This window comes from Hordeum vulgare, chromosome 4H, assembly GCF_904849725.1.
Source record: "Hordeum vulgare subsp. vulgare chromosome 4H, MorexV3_pseudomolecules_assembly, whole genome shotgun sequence".
NCBI classification, from domain to species: Eukaryota; Viridiplantae; Streptophyta; class Magnoliopsida; order Poales; family Poaceae; genus Hordeum; species Hordeum vulgare.
In genome coordinates, this window is record NC_058521.1 from 20,685,159 (window position 1) to 20,705,439 (window position 20,281).

The 20,281-nt window shown below is 44.8% G+C and overlaps 1 pseudogene; it reads left to right on the plus strand.

Moving 5' to 3' along the window:
* The first annotated feature begins 12,226 nt into the window (after positions 1-12,226).
* LOC123450206 lies at positions 12,227-15,774 on the plus strand (annotated as a pseudogene).
* The last annotated feature ends 4,507 nt before the right edge of the window (positions 15,775-20,281 follow it).

Consider the following 20,281-nt stretch of genomic DNA (forward strand, 5'->3'; position numbering starts at 1 on the left):
ATTTCTGTTGCAACCAAAAATACCAGGGGCTAAACAAAACATTCAAGTTCAAGTCCCTAGTTGACAACTAATTCAAACGAGGCACGGAATAAATCCTACGAATTAAACAAAAGGGCATCACGGCAAAATATCTCGCGAACTAACTTACTCTAATGCTAAAACTAATTGCACAGAAAAATCCATGGCATTCCAGAAAAATATGGGATTTTTCTACCCCGAAAACATATAACATATGTGGGGCTTGCATCACAAAATAATGCCACACATTAAAGCGAGAAAATAGCCTAGACACGGAAAAATAAACTACCGGCAAATCCTACACGCAAAAATACGAGTGACCGCTCTAAAATACGTAGAAATATGGTCCCTAAAACATAGGCATTTCTATCATGGCATTCGAGCAATTCAAACATGCGCGGAAAATAAATGCGGGCACTTCCTATTGAGACAGCACGGTAAACAGTGCATTTGGCACGTTAAACTACGTCAAATAAATGTGCAAGTTTTATAAACGGGTTCTACACGCAAATCTACATGAAAAGCATATAAAAATCATCGCGATCCGACTTACGGACAAAAAGTTACGGACGTTTGAATAAATGCCTATTTTTCTGGAATTTAAATATGTCCTAAATATCCCTAAACGAAAATAACTATCTGGCCGAAACTATTCCTAATGGGCTACACCACAGCGAGCATCACACCTATAAGGCGCCACGGGCGCTGGTTAGGGAGGCAGGCTCACCTTGGGCCGAAAGGAGCTGGAGGCCAAGGCGCGGCGCTACTGGGCCGAGGCGATGGCCGCCTGGGCCGTCGGCGCGCTGGAGAGGGCTAAGGAGCGGGAGGGGCGATGCGCCAGGGCGGTTCGTCCTCCTCTGTCCCGAGCAGAGGGAGGCGGCGGATGCGCCATGGCAGCGGCACGGAGGCCGAGCTCCGGCATGTCACGGGAGACGGGGACGGTCGGGACGGGGCCGGGGTCGGCCGGATCTGGCCGGCCTTCGCCGGATCTGACCGCCGGCGGGGGCGAGGCGCAAGGGCGGCGGTGCTGGCGGGCAAGGCGGCAAAGGCTTCGCGCGCGGCGGCGCGTTCCCCGATGGGGGCCGGCGGCGGGGTACCTCCGGTGAGGAGCTACGGATCGGGGTCGAGGTGGCGCACTCCGGTAGCGGCGGCTGCTGGCCGGCGACTGCGGCGCTGCGAGGAGTCGGCGGCGGCGGCTCGGGGACAGATTGGGGCGGCGGCGGCCGGGCCTGGGCGGGCCAGCTGTGGGCCTGGCGGGCCCAGTCGGTGGGAGGAGACTGGTGGGAGGAGAGAGGCTAGGGTTTGGTGGGGTGGCGCGGAAAACGAGGAGGGATTAGGGGGAGGCTGTCTAAAATGCACGGGGAACTATATATAGACAAACGGGGGGCTCGGTTAACCGGAATCGCGTTCCGGATCCAACCGCGGGGTCGGATTCGGACGACTCCGAACGCGGGTATGGGTACGCAGCCGTGTAGAGGGGATATCCGGAGATGAGAGGGGAACGGGCGGCGCGGCAACGAATTTAAAAACACCGACAGACGTCCGACGGTAGCCCAAATACGGTGCCGCTACGGTCGACCGTTCGGGTGCCAGACGGTCTCCGATCGCGACGAAATTCGACAGGCGGCCTGGCTATATTAAAATAAGACCGCACGTCAAATCCCAACCCGATCAGAGAAAGTTTTAAACGCACTTTAAAGACAGGGTTTCGACGGTACCGCGGGCGCGTGCGTGTGCGGTCGGGCCCAGAACGGGCAACGACGAGAACCGGCAACTACTAACGGATGCAAGTTTTGAAAACTGGTGGCAACGGAGATGCCGATGCAATGCTGATGATGCGCATGATGCGATGATGATGCGACAAATAAAAATAGACACACGACGAAAACGGAAAGAGGGGGGAATCTTCTGGAACGTCGGCATCGGGCTGTCACAACTCTCCTACACTACAAGAGGATCTCGCCCCGAGATCCAAGAATGAAAGGGGGAGGGGATGAGAAAGAACAAGAGGTAAAAATTTAGTCGCTTCTTTGACAAACGAGTGAAACCAACGATCCTTGAAGGTTGCAAGGATATGATGAATGACATGAGAAAGAAGCAAGAATTTACGGAAAATTTCGGCAGCACTTCGGTAGGAAAATGGGACAGAAAATTCGAATAGGTGGAAGAAATAGACAATATTCACAACAAACAAGTAAATAGAGCAAGGGAACACCATGAACTTGATAGAACAACAAGATTGACCCAAAAGAGCAACAACACAAAGCCTCCGGAACAAGAGAATAGAAACTAGCTCATACGGAAGAAGAGTATGAAGAAAAGAATGACAACTACTAACTCCAATGAACTTGGCAAGCATCCTTGCAAGAAGAATTGGACGAAGTTGTTGGAAGAACAACAACGACAAGAACAAGATAGTAGTGGGCTTATGAAAATCATCACAACACTTATGAGGTGACAACCACCCACTAAAAGAAACAAGGATAGATGAAAGCAAAGATATGAAAACTTCTTACACCGAGAGGATACATTGAGAACTGGGAATAATGACAAGCATCATGATAGCACAATCCATATGAAAAGGCTTTAGGTGAAGTCCAAACCAAGATAGCTCAATGAAGAAATCATGGGTTAAAATATCCCATGATCAAAGAATTGGTGGATTTAATTATCTCATTCTTGAAGGAAAAACCCTTCGAGTCTCCTACACTAACAAGAAGGCTATAATACCACCTCAAAGGATAAAGGAAGAACAATTGCACATACAAATGCAAGAGAAAGGATACTTGAGGTTCTCCAACAAGAATCTTGAAGAACACTTGAGAATGAATTGATATCATGACGAACCACCATGAAGGACCTCCGTATACAAATGAATGATGCAAAGATATGAAGGATGAAAGAATAAGATTATGACCTTGCCAAACTTTAGATGAAGCTTCACAAAGAGATACTTGACAAAACTTGGAACTCCGGAAAAAGAAAGATAGCGCTTGAGAAAAGAATTGATATCTTGAGCCACTCCGGAAGAAGAATTGAAATCTCTTGGAAGAAGGAAAAAAACAAGAATAAGAATTATGTTATGATTATCCTTCATCAAGTTAAATTGATGACAATCAACGGATTTAGCATATGACTTATTCTACTAGAATTGAATCTTGAAGAGGTAGAGAGATAAGCACCCCTTGAGGCAAAAATTGAAGGAAGCACCGGTAAGAATTCACAATTGAATGGGGATACCAAGAATTAATGGAGATGCATGAGAATGAAGAGATCATTAGCCACCTGAGAGAAAACTTGAACAAGGCACCAGATAATCGAGAGACGAACGAAGAGACAACAATGGAGAAGAATTGAGGATGAAAGCTGAAAGCTGAGAACAAAGAAGTCTTCTCAAATGATGGCCTTCGGAGGAACGAGAAATAAAAACACTCAGAGAAGCACCGGATAGCACGAAAGGGATTACTCATGATTGACAACAAATGAGAGGCTACACGAAGCTGAGATGACAGTCTTCACAAGAATGGAACAAGACTGAGAGAAACACTCCTTCGAATTTCCAAGTTGAGAATGATGACGAGAACAACATCACGAAGAATTAATGAGACACTCCGGGATAAGAATATGCAAGGTTGAGAGAAATGAGAATTAATTCAAATAGGTCTTGACGAAGGAATATGACTGATGAAAATCATACTTACGTCATAGTTGAAAAGAATTAAGGATCTCCGGAAAATATTAAAGAGCCAGGTAAGATCCTGGGAAGAACCTGTGGGTTATGGGCCCACTCAAAGAAAAAGACCGTTGAAAAGATTGCTAGAAGAGAGATATTGCACTGTATAAGAGAACTAGATGAGGTTAGGACCTCGAAATAACTAAAGGATCGAGAATCAGAACTTATGAGATATCTTCAACACTCCGTATAAAAAGGAGAGAAATAAATACCAAGATAGCTCAAAGAATTTCCAACGTTGGAATGAATTAACAAGGATGAAAAGGATATGATGAATACGGACAACTGAATTAAATTCACCGGAAAAACATGACAAGAATGAATAAAGATGAACATGAAGCTCCTGAGAATCTTCACAACGAATCACCAGCTACGAAAGGAAGAAGAGATAGCGGAAGCACAATGAAATGAATGTGCTTGGATGAAATCCAATCATCAAAGAAAAAGGGCGGGAGGGCGGGGAAAACAAAAGACAAATTGGGCTAGATGAGATGAACTCCGGAATAAAATGAGAGAATGATCTGCAACAACTGGAGAAGATTGAATTCAGTTGCAGAGAAGCACACCGGTTGAATGGAATTGATACGACGATCTGATTGAGCAAAGAATTTGCATTCCCATAAAAATATGAGAACACAGATTAGGAAAGATCTGAAATCACCACTTGACATCGAAGCAACTTGAATTACCATAGTTCAACAAAACAAAGGGTGTGGCTTACGAAACAAGCCAGAACAAACTCATGAGAAAGATTTCATCCGATATTTTCGTGGACGGGATCGCACGGGCACGATTTACAGTAGCCATCAAGTGCAGGGCAATGCACCCGACATACGAAGCGTCCCCGAGTCGTAGCAAGCTACAAGGACTCTTTAAGACACAACGTGTACCGGTGTAAGTCGACCGTGAACAAACGAATCCACTAGATGTCGAACCCCAACCTAACATCATGCATTTTTTGGAAGATTGTCCTATAAGCAACTACTTGAATTCCCACCTATGAATTCCCAAAATATCTGGTCATGCAATCTGGTACATGGATACAAGGAGTAATAACACACAACTCCTATACTAACCCGTCACTTGTATCACATCCGTCAACACACAACCAAAATCTCGGACCTTCATCTACAACAGACCCTCGTGATCACAACGATACAAAGTATGGCAGTACTCCCGAACAATCTGCACCAGTACTGGGGACATCGGGGTTATCTCGCCACTACTAGTATTGAAGCAATTACGAACGTCCTTCGTCCTGAGACATTAAGAAATCTGAATGATAACGATGTGCTAAGAATCCCCTGGAGCTCAACTCCCCGGAAGAAGATCAAGTCAGACAGGAGGCACCAAGACAGAACTCCGTCACATCGGCATCATATAGATCCCAAGAATATCCGCGTGATCCTAAAAAAATTTGAGTGAGAATAGGAGTAGAATAAATTATTACGTCAAGATTCCTCACCAGAGCATAGAAGAAGAGAAAAAAAAGAATCCTACTCTCCGATATATAACTAAGACTCAAATAGTTTTTCACTAGACTCGACTCGTCCATGTTCGATCAATCAAGGGGGCTCCTAGGTCGGTCCTTGCTCTGATACCAACTTGTCACGCCCAAGATGCGACCCTATCCTCAATTTGGCACGAAGGCCTCGTCAGGGATAGAAGCGCATCTCGTCGTGTCGCAAGAATGGATATCGTTACAAGTACATGTACTGAAAAGAAGAGGTATATATACAGAGTTGGCTTACACTCGCCACGAGCTACATCAGAGTCACATCAGTACATTACATAATCATCAAGATTAAGAGCAGGGTCCGACTACGGACGAAAACAAACGAGAAAAGAAGAACGACGTCCATCCTTGCTATCCCAGGCTGCCGACCTGGAACCCATCCTAGATCGATGATGAAGAAGAAGAAGAAGCAACTCCAAATGAACAAACAACGCGCTCGCGTCAAGTAACCTCTACCTGTACCTGCAACTGGTGTTGTAGTAATCTGTGAGCCACAGGGGACTCAGCAATCTCATTTCCAAAGGTATCAAGACAAGCAAAGCTTAATGGGTAAGGCATGGTTAAGTGGTGAGGTTGCAGCAGCGGCTAAGCATATATATGGTGGCTAACTTACGAGTATCAGAAATAAGAGGGGGAAGATCTACGCATAGCGGACATGAACTACTGGTGATCAAATGAATGATCCTGAACACCTACCTACGTTAGACATAACCCCACCATGTCCTCGATCGGAGAAGGAACTCACGAAAGAGACAGTCACGGTTACGCACACAGTTGGCCAATTTTAATTAAGTTAACTTCAAGTTATCTAGAACCAGTGTTAAACAAAGCTTCCACGTTGCCACATAACCACGGGCACGGCTTTCCGAAAAGATTTAACCCTGCAGGGGTGCTCCAACTAGTCCATCACAAATTACCACAAGCCGCATAGAAATCCTCAACCACGAAGCTCGCGATCTTGTCGGATTCCCTAGTGGAAGACCAACTCTGAGATTACCCAAAGCATCACCGGAATCCCGATGCACAAGATATCTCGTCAAAGGTAAAACTAATCCAGCAAGGCCGCCCGACGTGTCGACGATCCCGATAGGAATCGCGTACCTTGTTTTCAGGACACGACGGATGAGCGATGGTTACCACGCCAAACGCCGAGTTGCCCCGGGTAGAGTTAATAAGCTGCTCTGTTTTGGACCAACACTCATGAGGAGCACTGGCCCGGGGGTTGATTAAATTATCCTCGGGGTCCGGAAAGTCCCTATGCAATTTTATTAGGTGTTTAGGCAAATGTAGTACCAATGTTGGACCTTGCCAGACCAGCTTTAATCTAAAATGAATTATCAAGGGGGTCCCCATAATAACCCCGATCGTGTTAGGAGCGCTCATTTATGGAACATAACACCGGTAGCCGGAAACTAAGTGGGCAAAGGTGGAACAAAACACCAGGCTAGAAAGTTCGAGCCTTCCACCTTTTACCAAGTATATAGGTGCATTAAATTAAATAGCATTTAATATGGTGATATAACAAGGAACCCATGCTTTTGCATGGAAGCAACTGCACCTACAACTAGCAACGCTAACACAGGGTTAAGCAAGCAGTAACATAGCCAATCAGTGGTTTGCTAGGTCGAACAGGTTGAAGGTTTCATGGCATTGTTGAGAGGTTGATGTTTAACATGTGGTAGGCAACGCGACATATTCGATAGAAGCGATAAAACTAGCATGGCTATGATAGTAATGGTATCTGGGGAAATGATCATCTTGCCTGAGATCCCGTTTGGAACAAGATTGCCTCCGTGAAGCAGACGAACCGACGTAGTCGAACGGGTCCTCACAATCCAGCACGTTGCGGAACTCTATCGAGACGAAGCAAACCGGAAACACAAATCAACACACGAAATTCACCGCACGATGCACTACACATATGATGCATGAGCTACTAAATTCATGCAAGTCACGGCATGACAATTCACACAATCAAACACTACACATTAAGTGAAGTTCAATATGCGCAAGTTGCATATTGACGAAACTCCACGTTAATTATTTAGTTCACTCCCGGTTATCTACACGGCCATATTAATGTTGTCAAACAAGCAAGAGGTGAAGCGGAAATTAAACTACCTATCTAGACATTTTAAGTGAGGTCGGAAATGACATATAGCACCTCCGAAACGACCTCACATGTTAATTTACAATTCTGTCCAGATCTGAATTAATGCATTTAATTATTTGTTAAAAAGCAAAAGAAATAGGTTCACGTGATTCTACACGTCAAGGCAAGCAATCAACACATAAAGAACATCTCCAACGGAGCTACGGTTCAAAAGCTACAAGCACCACAAGATATGATGGCATGAATGCAATATGTGTGCAACGGCGGCTACGAGCACTTCATCACATGCAACCAGCAAGAGAAAATGAAACTACACGATATTCTAAGCAAGTTTCATGTAGGACACGATCAAAACGGAGCTACGGTTCGAAAACTACGAGCAAAACAAGAAATCACTACAATCTGCCAAAATCAGCCACATAGCATTTTCAACGCCTCACAACTTCGGCTACCCAACTCCGATAAGCTAAAGCAAGGCATGACACGGAAGAGGGCAAGAAGCACTACTACAAACAACTAACAACCACTAGCATGGCATCATGGATCACTAGAAAAAGAAGTCACAAAAAGGCATCCCACTCACTATTTCAGACTTAGTGAAAATTACACCTCATGAAAGTGCAGTTTTCAGCCTGAAGCTATATTGACAGCAGCAAAACCTGTAGATACAGGAGACCAAATGGCATGAAACTTAACATCATGCTAGAGAAACATAAGGGGTACAACTAACTCCATTGGACCAACCTCAAAAGAGCTACAGATCACAAGGTCCAAGCAAGACAAGACAGCAACAAAATATAACAGATTCCAGACTTAGAAATATTTCAGCTCCTCCAAAACAGCACTATTTCTAGCAACTTGAGAGCAAGCAAACAACACCTAAACATGCATTTCTGTTGCAACCAAAAATACCAGGGGCTAAACAAAACATCCAAGTTCAAGTCCCTAGTTGACAACTAATTCAAACGAGGCACGGAATAAATCCTACGAATTAAACAAAAGGGCATCACGGCAAAATATCTCGCGAACTAACTTACTCTAATGCTAAAACTAATTGCATAGAAAAATCCATGGGATTTTTCTACCCCGAAAACATATAACATATGTGGGGTTTGCATCACAAAATAATGCCACACATTAAAGCGAGAAAATAGCCTAGACACGGAAAATAAACTACCGGCAAATCCTACGCGCAAAAATACGAGTGACCGCTCTAAAATACGTAGAAATATGGTCCCTAAAACATAGGTATTTCTATCATGGCATTCGAGCAATTCAAACACGCGCGGAAAATAAATGTGGGCACTTCCTATTGAGACAGCACGGTAAACAGTGCATTTGGCACGTTAAACTACGTCAAATAAATGTGCAAGTTCTATAAACGGGTTCTACGCGCAAATCTACACGAAAAGCATATAAAAATCATCGCGATCCGACTTACGGACAAAAAGTTACGGATGTTTGAATAAATGCCTATTTTTCTGGAATTTAAATAATTCCTAAATATCCCTAAACGAAAATAACTATCGGGCCGAAACTATTCCTAATGGGCTACACCACAGCGAGCATCACACCTATAAGAGCCATGGGCGCTGGTTAGGGAGGCAGGCTCACCTTGGGCCGAAAGGAGCTGGAGGCCAAGGCGCGGCGCTACTAGGCCGGGGCGATGGCCGCCTGGGCCGTCGGCGCGCTGGAGAGGGCCCAGGAGCGGGAGGGGCGACGCGCCAGGGCGGTTCGTCCTCCTCTGTCCCGAGCAGAGGGAGGCGGCGGCTGCGCCATGGCAGCGACACGGAGGCCGAGCTCCGGCATGTCACGGGAGACGGGGACGGTCGGGACGGGGCCGGGGTCGGCCGGATCTGGCCGGCCTTCGCCGGATCTGACCGCCGGCGGGGGCGAGGCGCAAGGGCGGCGGTGCTGGCGGGCAAGGCGGCAAGGGTTTCGCGCGGGGCGGCGCTGCAAGGAGTCGGCGGCGGCGGCTCGGGGACAGATCGGGGCGGCGGCGGCCGGGCCTGGGCGGGCCAGCCGTGGGCCTGGCGGGCCCAGTCGGTGGGAGGAGAGAGGCTAGGGTTTGGTGGGGTGGCGCGGAAAACGAGGAGGGATTAGGGGGAGGCTGTCTAAAATGCACGGGGAACTATATATAGACAAACGGGGGGCTCGGTTAACGGGAATCGCGTTCCGGATCCAACCGCGGGGTCGGATTCGGACGACTCCGAACGCGGGTATGGGTACGCAGCCGTGTAGAGGGGATATTCGGAGATGAGAGGGGAACGGGCGGCGCGGCAACGAATTTAAAAACACCGACAGACGTCCGACGGTAGCCCAAATACGGTGCCGCTACGGTCGACCGTTCGGGTACCAGACGGTCTCCGATCGCGACGAAATTCGACAGGCGGCCTGGCTATATGAAAATAAGACCGCACGTCAAATCCCAACCCGATCAGAGAAAGTTTTAAACGCACTTTAAAGACAGGGTTTCGACGGTGCCGCGGGCGCGTGCGTGTGCGGTCGGGCTCAGAACGGGCAACGACGAGAACCGGCAGCTACTAACGGATGCAAGTTTTGAAAACTGGCGGCAACGGAGATGCCGATGCAATGTTGATGATGTGCATGATGCGATGATGATGCGACAAATAAAAATAGACACACGACGAAAACGGAAATAGGGGGGTATCTTCTGGAACGTCGGCATCGGGCTGTCACAGTACAGTAACCCAACATCATCACAAGTAGAATTTAAGTTTTATACAGTACCTAAGGAAGTGGTGGTTTGCTTTCTTGTACTAATGTTATCACGAGTTTCTTTTTAAGTTTCGTGTTGTGAAGTTTTCAAGTTTTGGGTGAAGTTCTTATGGACAAAGAGATAAAGATTGGCAAGAGCTCAAGCTTGGGGATGCCCAAGGCACCCCAAGATATTCAAGGATGCCGTAAAATCCTAAGCTTGGGGATGCCCCGAGAAGGCATCCCCTCTCTCATCTTCAATCCATCGGTAACGTTACTTGGGGCTATATTTTTATTCACCACATGTTATGTGTTTTTTCTTGGAGCGTCTTGTATCGTAGGAGTCTTTTATTTTTGTTGTGTCACAATCATCCTTGCTGCACACCTAGAGAGAGAGACATGCACACACCATGATTTTGTCGAGCTTCACTTATATCCTTTGGTAGACAATTCAGCTCACATGTGCTTCACTTATATCTTTTGAGCTAGATACTTTTGCTCTGTGTGCTTCACTTATATCTCTTAGAGCACAGTGGTGCGTGGCTTGGTAGTTGATCTATGCTTTGAAAGTAGTCCCAAAAGGGGTAGTTATCCAAAGGGATACGAAAACTTCCACCTTCATGTGCATTGAATAGTTAGAGAAGTTTGATTCATCTCGATTAGTTTTGAGTTGTGGTTATGGTAATATTGAAGTCATGCTAGTAAGGTGTTGTGGATCTAGAAATACTTGTGTTGAAGTTAGTGATTCCCGTAGCATGCACGTATGGTGAACCGCTATGTGATGAAATCTGAGCATGATTAGTATATTGATTGTCATCCTTTGCGTGGCGGTCGGGATCGCGCGATGGTTTATACCTACCAACCCTTCCCCTAGGAGTATGCGTTGAATGCTTTGTTTCGATTACTAATAAAACTTTTGCAACAAGTATATGAGTTCTTCATGACTAATGTTGAGTCCATGGTTTAGATGCACTTTCACCTTCCACCATCACTATTTTCTTAGTGTCGTGCAACTTTCGCCGGTGCACAAAACCCACCATTAGCCTCCCTCAAAACAGCCACCATACCTACCTACTATGGCTTTTTCAAAGTCATTCCGAGATATATTGCCATGCAACTACCACCATGACATGTGCCACCACGTCTACTTTTCCTTTGCACGATCGTAAGATAGCTATCATGATGTTTCCATTGATGTCTATGCCATGCTAGATCATTGCCACGGTACACTACCGAAGGCATTCCATATAGAGTCACTGTTACTCTAAGTTTTGAGTTGAAAGTGTGATGATCATCATTAATGGAGCATTGTCCCATGTGAGGAAATAAAAGAGGCCAAAGAAGCCCACAAAAAAAGAGGCCAACACTACTAGGAAAAGGGCTATAGATGACATAGACACTAATGGCGCACCAGACAAGTAGTGCGCCACTACTATATAGCAGTGGCGCACCATGTGAGGTGTGCCATTAGTGTAATGGACACTAATGGCGCACCACACACTCGGTGCGCCACTACTAACAAACTTTTTTTTGAAAAAGTATTAATGGCGCACCGGGGCAGAGTGCGCCATTACTAATTTAACTAGTAATGGCGCACCACTCACCTAGTGCGCCACTACTATAATTTTTTTTACAAAACTACTAACGACGCACCAGCAGCTGGTGCGCCATTAGTAACCAGGGTTATTAATGGCGCATTTGTAGGTGATGCGCCATTAGTAACCTGGGACAAGCACGCGCCGCTGAAATCCACCGCGCGCCGCTGAAATCCTCTCTCATTTTCCCCCAAATCGACCGCGTGCCTCTAAAATCCCAAATCCTCCTACCAACACGTGCCCTCTCCTCTAGATCGAACCCTAACCCATTCCCGTCCTCCTCTCACGCTACTGGCGGCGGCTACTGGCGGCAGCGACGGGCAGCGGCCATCGGCTGCGGACGGCGACGGCGGTCTGAGCAGTTCCCGACCTCCCCGTCCCCAGGTTGTCCCCTCCCTTTCCCCAAGTCGTCGGTCGGCCTGCCCTTCCCACAGGTCGCCCGCATCCTCACCTCAGCCACGGGCAGCGGCCATCGGCTGCCGGGATCTGCTGCTGCTGCTTCGGGGCTCAGCGGTTGATCCGGCGGGCGTGAGATGAAGTCGTCGCTGCGGAAGCTGCGGGGCTTCACGCTGCAGCGCCACGAGCAGCGGGTGGACCGCCACCGTGACCACTCCACCGCCGCCAAGGCCGCGGACGAGCTCCTCGCCGCCGTCCAGGTGTGTGCGTCTCTCGCTCCTCCCTTTCCCTTTTTGTCGCCCCGCCGCCTGCAGGTGGACGGTGCGGGCAAAGATCTCGCGAGCGCGGGAGCGGCCGCGCGCCTGGTTTTGCTTCGCGGGGAGCGTCCGCGAGCTCCCCATCCTGTTTAGCGCCTTCGGGTGTCAGTGGCGGTTTCTCCGCGGTGCGCCTGTCCGAGCAGGCGTGGGTGGGGCGCCATGGCCTCCCCCAGTGCCATGTGAATGGCCTCGGGATTTCTGTTTCGTGGTCGGTTACGATGGGATTCCGGTGTTCGGATCTGTGCTCCATTGCGATGGGAACGGTCGTGGGAGACTGACGAGGTGTTGGTTGAACGGTAGTGATCGACGAGCCCGATGTTGTTTTCTAGTCTAGTCCTATTATGGAATGCGTGAATTGGTTGGTTTTCGAAATCTGATGTGAGTTCTAGACCAACGCATGCTCTCGTTTTTGCCTTGTCGTCAACAACGTTTAATTCTAGCATATCGTGATTTTCCTTTGGTCCGTTGCCGGTGTGGTAATTTGCGCTTGTTCCAACTGAAAATTTAGTGGTTCATTAGGAGGGGTGATGTGCGATTGGGTTTTGGCACCTACTGTTTGGTTGATAAGCCAACCTTTGCCTACTTTGTTCAACTATATGTGAGTTGAGTGATTATATGTGCAGTATAACTATGGAGTGAGAAAGAAAACCTAACATCTGAGAACTTAGCTGCTCTAGTCCTGGTAGCTACCAGGCCCTCGTGGTTAAGCTAGGGTGTCATTTTTGTATTTTACCGTTTGGTTGGTAAAAATCTCGTTGGATATGACAAGAAACTTCCCCATTCCCAAGTGTCATTTTGTTCAAAATCAAACTGCCTAGTGACGGCTGTTCTGAATAATGGAAACAGTGGCATTGTATGTAAAACAATGTGGTCAAATTTACCAGCATGAAACCTAGTTTACATTCCAAACAAGTTGCGTGTGCTAAAACTCTGAACTTGTCGTTGTGTTAAGAAGAGCTTCTTTAGCAACATATTTCCAACTTTGTTTCACACTGCTACTTGACTTTTAACAGGATATGGCAGATATGAGGAACTGCTATGGTAACATGCTTGCCGTTGCAGCACCAATAGCAAACAGTTCATATGGTATTGTTCTTGTCTACTTTTTCCCTTGATGCAGTCACTCATAATACATTTAAGTGTCATGTTTATCTCACTTTACATATTCTATTGTACTTGGGACAAATATTTTGCTGATCATTTGCTGTTGAGTAATTAGGTTGGTATATGAATACTAGCTGCCCTTCTTCAAATATATGGAAAATCTTGTGTTGAAGTTTATCAATTCTTTTAGTTGACTAGGTGTGCATTATATGAAAAGAGATTTCAGGATTATTTATTCACCAGCACAGAGCGCACTATTTTTCGAATTCCTGGGTTGTCCACCATACTAAAATTGTTCAACCTCGGTTCATTTGGGTTTGCCAAGTGATAACATCTATATGGTTTTATGTGTTAAGGTTATAGCAGCTACAGTTATAGGTATATGCGACTCTACTGGATCCCAATAATCAGATGATGACTTGATCTATGTATGCAGAATTCTCTGAAGCACTACAAGAAATGGGTACTTGTTTACTTAAGAGAGTTACACCAACTAAAGATGGAATTAATGGTAATCATGTTGTGTATGCTTTTTCTATGTGCACCTTTTTGTTTAAGTTCTTGCAGGTAATACCAATGCATGCTTAGGATCAGTTATGATGGTAGTATTTAGTATACTAAACTAGTCTTACTCTGCACTCCCAACTTTAAAATATCTCTTTTAGCTGCATCAATTAAGTTCTTCAAGGAAAATGAGAAAGTGAAGTAATGCAGATTGTTCACTGTGACCTTAATATTATTGAACATGCAATATAACTTTTGGTTGTTTCACACTTTGCCGCTTGATGCTTACATTTAACAGTATGCCCCCAGATAAGGTTTTGCTGTTGCTCGGGAACTCGCAGTTTGAACTTCGGAAACTTGTAGATAGTTATGTAAGTTTCCTAGTTACTCATATTTGTTAAAGCTGCAGAATTACTATAATCTTCTAGTGTTGATTTGTTTCGGCATCTTTTCCTCAGCATGTTCATGTTCTTACTACCATTACCACTCCATCACAGTCCCTACTTAATGAACTTCAAACTGTAGAGGTATGGTGTTGTTTATGTGCATCTCTCTTTAACTCTCATGTCCTTGCTTTATGGTCCTTGAGCTCAGTAGATTTTCTTTGGCCCATAGGACACAACAACAACAAAGCCTTTCAGTCACAAACATTTTTCTCTAATGCCCTGCTGATGTGTTTTTTAATTACTCTATACTCCTTCCAGACAATTGTTCGAAGTCTTGCTAAATGCATAGAAAGAAAAGGGGAGATCTAAGAATTCCAAAGGTGATCCTGCTGCGTCAGAGCAGTTGAAACAAGCTCAAGAAGATTATCAAGAGGAAGCGACTCTTTTTATTTTCCGGTTGAAGTCATTGAAGCAAGGACAATTCCGAAGTCTTTTGACACAAGCTGCTCGGCACCATGCCGCTCAGGTGCACACTTTATCACTTGGAGATGTTCCTCTTTTATTTTGTTTGTTACACTCTTCAGAAACTCATATTGTACTTATTTTGTGTGGACCAGTTAAATTTATTCAAAAAAGGTGTCAGGTCTCTCGAGGCTGTAGAACCACATGTTAGGCTTGCTGTTGAGCAACAACACATCGATCATCAGTTCAGTGCACTTGAAGATGAGGATTACTCTGTTGAAGATGAAAATGATGACGATTACAATGACAATCATGATGGAGAACTGTCTTTTGATTATGGAGAAAGTAAGGAAACTGCAGAAGCTGGTCATGCTTCCCATAGTCCTACAGAGGTACTAATATTTAGCTTTGTATATAAGCATAGTTAAATGTCAAACTGAAGAATATGCTGTTATGTTGCTTGATGTGGAATTTTTACAACTGTTTCACTGCACTTGTGAAAAACTGTGCTGCTTCTAGAATTTATCTTGGTAGTTATCTGCAATCTCTCAAAAAGGAATAACTTTTTGTTATAAACTGAAAATTGGAATGCACATAGTTATGCAGTATGTTACTCCATGTGTCGAAAAGATCTAAATAGGTAAAAGCCGTCTGTAAACTGAATTTGGTTTCTGTACATCTTAAAATTTTCATTTAATTTTGTCTAACTTCTTCTGTCCAACATATTGCGGTTTGTTTCATCAACTGTTCCTCTCCTGTCTTCACTATCTTGAGAGTCTGACTTTCTTATTTTCGCACAAATTTTTTGATAGAAGCAAAGGAGATTATTCCTATTTTCCTGGTGAAAGACAAAGACCTGTAAGCCAGTCAGCTCTACTTTTTCCTGGTGAAAGACAAAGACCTGCACCTTAGTTAGAACTGTAAATGATACAGACCTGCACCTTAGTTAGAACATGAGCTTCTTTAATCATATTTTTCTTGCTACTATTTGAGACAATTTTTGGTCTTCAATTTAGTCCTTTTCTCTGTGTGTAATCACAAGGCAAAGTGTTTGCATAGTACACCTGAAGCTCGGTGTGTCATTGATATTCCATTTTGTCTGTGAGGCTGGTGGCGGAGGGGACTAGGAAGTCTTCTTTGAGTGAAAGAACATGATGTATTTCTTGCTTCAAAAATATATTGGATATGTATGCATGACCATTTCATTTGTGAATTCTTGTTGCATATGTACGCATGCTTTTGTGAAACTATATTGTTGTTGTGATCTATTGGATATGTAATATATTGTTGTTGTTGTTGTGATCTATTGGATATGTAATATATTGTTGTGATCTATATTGTTGTTGTCGTGATATATTGGATATGTAATATATTGGTGTTGCCGTTATGTATAAATCGTGTGCCCGTTGGCACTCGACTTACATGGGGACATTCGGCTTATATGTAAGCCGAGTGTTTTTGCTATTGCTCTCGGCTTATCCCGGATAAGCCGGTCCTTAGTAAGGCGTTTGTTATAAGCCGAGGAAAACACTCGGCTTATATGTAAACCGAGTGTAAACCGTTGTAAGACGAGTGTTTCGAGCACTCGGCTTATAAGTTTTTTCCTGTAGTGTGTGCTCTCTATATTCTGTGCAATAATATGTTTTGTAACCTGTGCAAATATCATAAAAAATACCTAATGTTCATACTAGTGGCGCGCCACTCAGCACTTTAGTGGCGCACTACAAAAAGCACACTAGTGGCGCATCGTCAACTAGTGCGCCATTAGTAAGCCAGAGCACATGGGTAAATAGGGCCCTGGGAGGCATACTAATGGCGCACCATGAGCTATACTAATGGCGCACTGCTTGGTGCGCCATTAGTATACCAGATACTAATGGTGCACCATGAGCTATACTAATGGCGCACTGCCTGGTGCGCCATTAGTATACCAGATACTAATGGCGCACCTGTGATGCGCCATTAGTAAAAAATTCTAATGGCGTGATGCTAGTGGCGCACCTGTAGTGCGCCATTAGTAGTCAAAACAGGTGCGCCACTAGCAGGCCTTTTCCTAGTAGTGCAAAGAGCCCACCAAAAAAAATGAGAGAAAAAGAGAGAAGGGACAATGCTACCACTTTTTCCACACCTGTGCATATTAAGCACCATGATCTTCATGATTGAGAGTCTCTCGTTTTGTCACCACCATATAGCTAGTGGGAAATTTTCATTATATAACTTGGCTTGTATATTCCAATGTTAGGCTTCCTCAAAATTGCCTTAGGTCTTCGTGAGCAAGCAAGTTGGATGCACACCCACTAGTTTTCTTTAAGAGCTTTCACATACTCATAGCTCTAGTGCATCAATTGTATGGCAATCCCTACTCATTCACATTGATATCTATTGATGAGCATCTCCACAGCTCATTGATATGCCTAGTTAATGTGAATATCTTCTCCTTTTTTGTCTTGCAACCTCCACTACATTCCACACCATCTGTAGTGCTATAACCATGGCTCACGCTCATGTATTGCGTGAGAGTTGAAAAGGTTTGAGAAAGTAAAAGTGTGGAACAATTACTTGGCCAATACCGGGGTTGTGCATGATTTAAATTCATTGTGCAATGATGATAGAGCATAGCAAGACTATATGCTTTTGTAGGGATAACTTTCTTTTGGCCTTGTTATTTTGAAAGTTCATGATTACTTTGCTAGTTTGCTTGAATTATTATTGTTTCCACATCAATAGCAAACTATTGTTTTGAATCTAATGGATCTGAACATTCACGTCACATAAGAGGAATTACAAAGGACACCTATGCTAGGTAGCATGAAAGCATCAAAAATTCATTCTTATCACTTCCCTACTCGAGGACGAGCAGGAGTTAAGCTTAGGGATGCTTGATACGTCTCAAACGTATCTATAATTTTTGATGGTTTCACGCTGTTATCTTGTCTTCTTTGGTTGTTTTATGTACCTTTTATATCTTTTTTGGGACTAACTTATTAATTCAGTGCCAAGTGCCAGTTCCTGTTTTTTCTGTGTTTTTGACTCTTTTAGATCTGATTTTGGAACCGAGTCCAAACGGAAGAAAAACCCCAAAATGATTTTTTCCCGAACGAAAGAAGACCAGGGGGCTTTTGGGCCAAGCCAGGTGGGATCCAGGGAGCCCACAAGCCCCCACTCCGCCACCAGGGGGCGGCGGTGGGCAGGCTTGTGGCCTCCCTGGCTGCCCCATGACCTAGGTCTTTGGCCTATAAATTCCCAAATATTCTGCAAAAAATCACGGGAGCCTCGAAAATACTTTTTCGCCGCCGCAAGCTTTCGTTTCCGCAAGATCTCATCTGGAGATCCTTCCCGGCACCCTACCGGAGGGGACTTTGGAGTTCGAGGGCTTCTTCATCATCATCATCTCCCCTCCAATGACTCGTGAGTAGTTCACTTCAGACCTACGGGTCTGTAGTTAGTAGCTAGATGGCTTCTTCTCTCTCTTGGATCTTCAATACAAAGTTTTCCATGATCTTCATGGAGATCTATCCGATGTAATCTTCTTTGGCGGTGTGTTTGTCGAGATCCGATGAATTGTGGATTTGTGATCAGATTATCTATGATATATATTTGAGTCTTTGCTGATTTCTTATATGAATGATTTGATATCCTTGTAAGTCTCTCCGAGTCTTGGGTTTTGTTTGGCGAACTAGATCTTTGATTCTTGCAATGGGAGAAGTGCTTGGTTTTGGGTTCTGCCATTTGGTGACCTTTCCCAGTGACAGTAGGGGCAGCATGGCACACATCAAGTAGTTGCCATCAAGGGTACCAAGATGGGGTTTTATCATTGGTTTGAGATTATCCCTCTACATCATGTCATCTTGCTTAAGGCGTTACTCTGTTCTTATGGACTTAATACACTAGATGCATGTTGGATAGCGGTCGACGTGTGGAGTAATAGTAGTAGATGCAGACAGTATCAGTGTACTTGTTTTGGACGTGATGCCTATAGAAATAATCATTGCGTAAGTATCATCACGACTTTGCGCGGTTCTATCAATTGCTCGACAGTAATTTGTTCACCCACCGTCTACTTGCTTTCATGAGAGAAGCCACTAGTAAACAGTACGACCCCCGGGTCTATTCACATCCATCGTTTACATCTCCGCTTTTACTTTGCTTTGTTACTTTGTTGCTTTCAGTTCTCACTTGGCAAACAATCTATAAGGGATTGACAACCCCTTCATAACGTTGGGAGGAAGTTTTGTGTTTGTGCAGGATCTTGAGATACTCCTCCACTGGATCGATACCTTGGTTCTCAAACTGAGGGAAATACTTCCCACCGCTACGCTACATCACCCTTTCCGCTTCGTGGGAACACCAACGCAAGGCTCCAAGGCCACGGGGGAAATCCATTGCATACTTGCCTAGGAAGTCCCTTAAGGCGTAGCCGCAGCTGAAGGATTCCTGGTGCCATTGCTAAGGAGGGGCATGTCAAGACAACGTGCCTATTTCTGGCGCCATTGGAAGGTCTTTTGTTGCAGTAGCAGAAGTATTTCTGGCGCATTTGCTAGGGATACACAGCAAACATCTCCTATCTTGTACCTTTACTTTTTGCCCTTGAAAGACTCATGGTATCTTCAGCAATTCCTTATTTTGCCTTTGTCTTGGCTACCGTCACATGCTTGGGAAAGATCTATATTCATATGTCAACTTGGAGGTAGGCATTCATGAATTATTATTGTTGATATTACCCTTGAGGTAAGCACTTGGGAGGCAATACTATAAGCCCCTATCTTTCTCTGTGTTCAGTTGAAACTTTGATCTCGTGAGTACCACGTGAGTTGTAGAAATTGTAGAGAACGAAAGAATGATTGAGTATGTGGATTTGCTTTACAAGCTCTTATTTGACTCTTTCTGATGTTGTGATAAATTGCAATTGATTCAATGACTAAAGGCTATCAGTTGTTACTTGTCGGTAAGGTTCTTGATCCATGCTTTACTTTATGAAGGAATTATCACTTTAGCATGAGAGATTATATGTTGGTATTGCTGTTCTGAGCTTGATCATGATGCATGCATGTTTGTATCTTGTTTTGTCGACACCTCTCTCCGTAAACATGTGGACATATTTATTGAGCTAGGCTTTCGCTTAAGGACAAGCGAGGTCTAAGCTTGGGGGAGTTGATACGTCCATTTTGCATCATGTTTTCATGTTGATATCTATCGCTTCTTTGGCTGTTATTTCACTTCACGGTACTATTCTTATGCCTTTTCTCTCTTATTTTGCAAGGTTTACAAGAAGAGGGAGAATACCGACAACTGGAATTCTGGCCTGAAAGTGGAGCAAAGTTGACATACCTATTCTGCTCTACTCCAAACGCCGTGAAAATCAACGGGGATTTTTCCCCAATTTATAAAAAATACTGGGCCGAAGAAGTGCCAGAGGGGC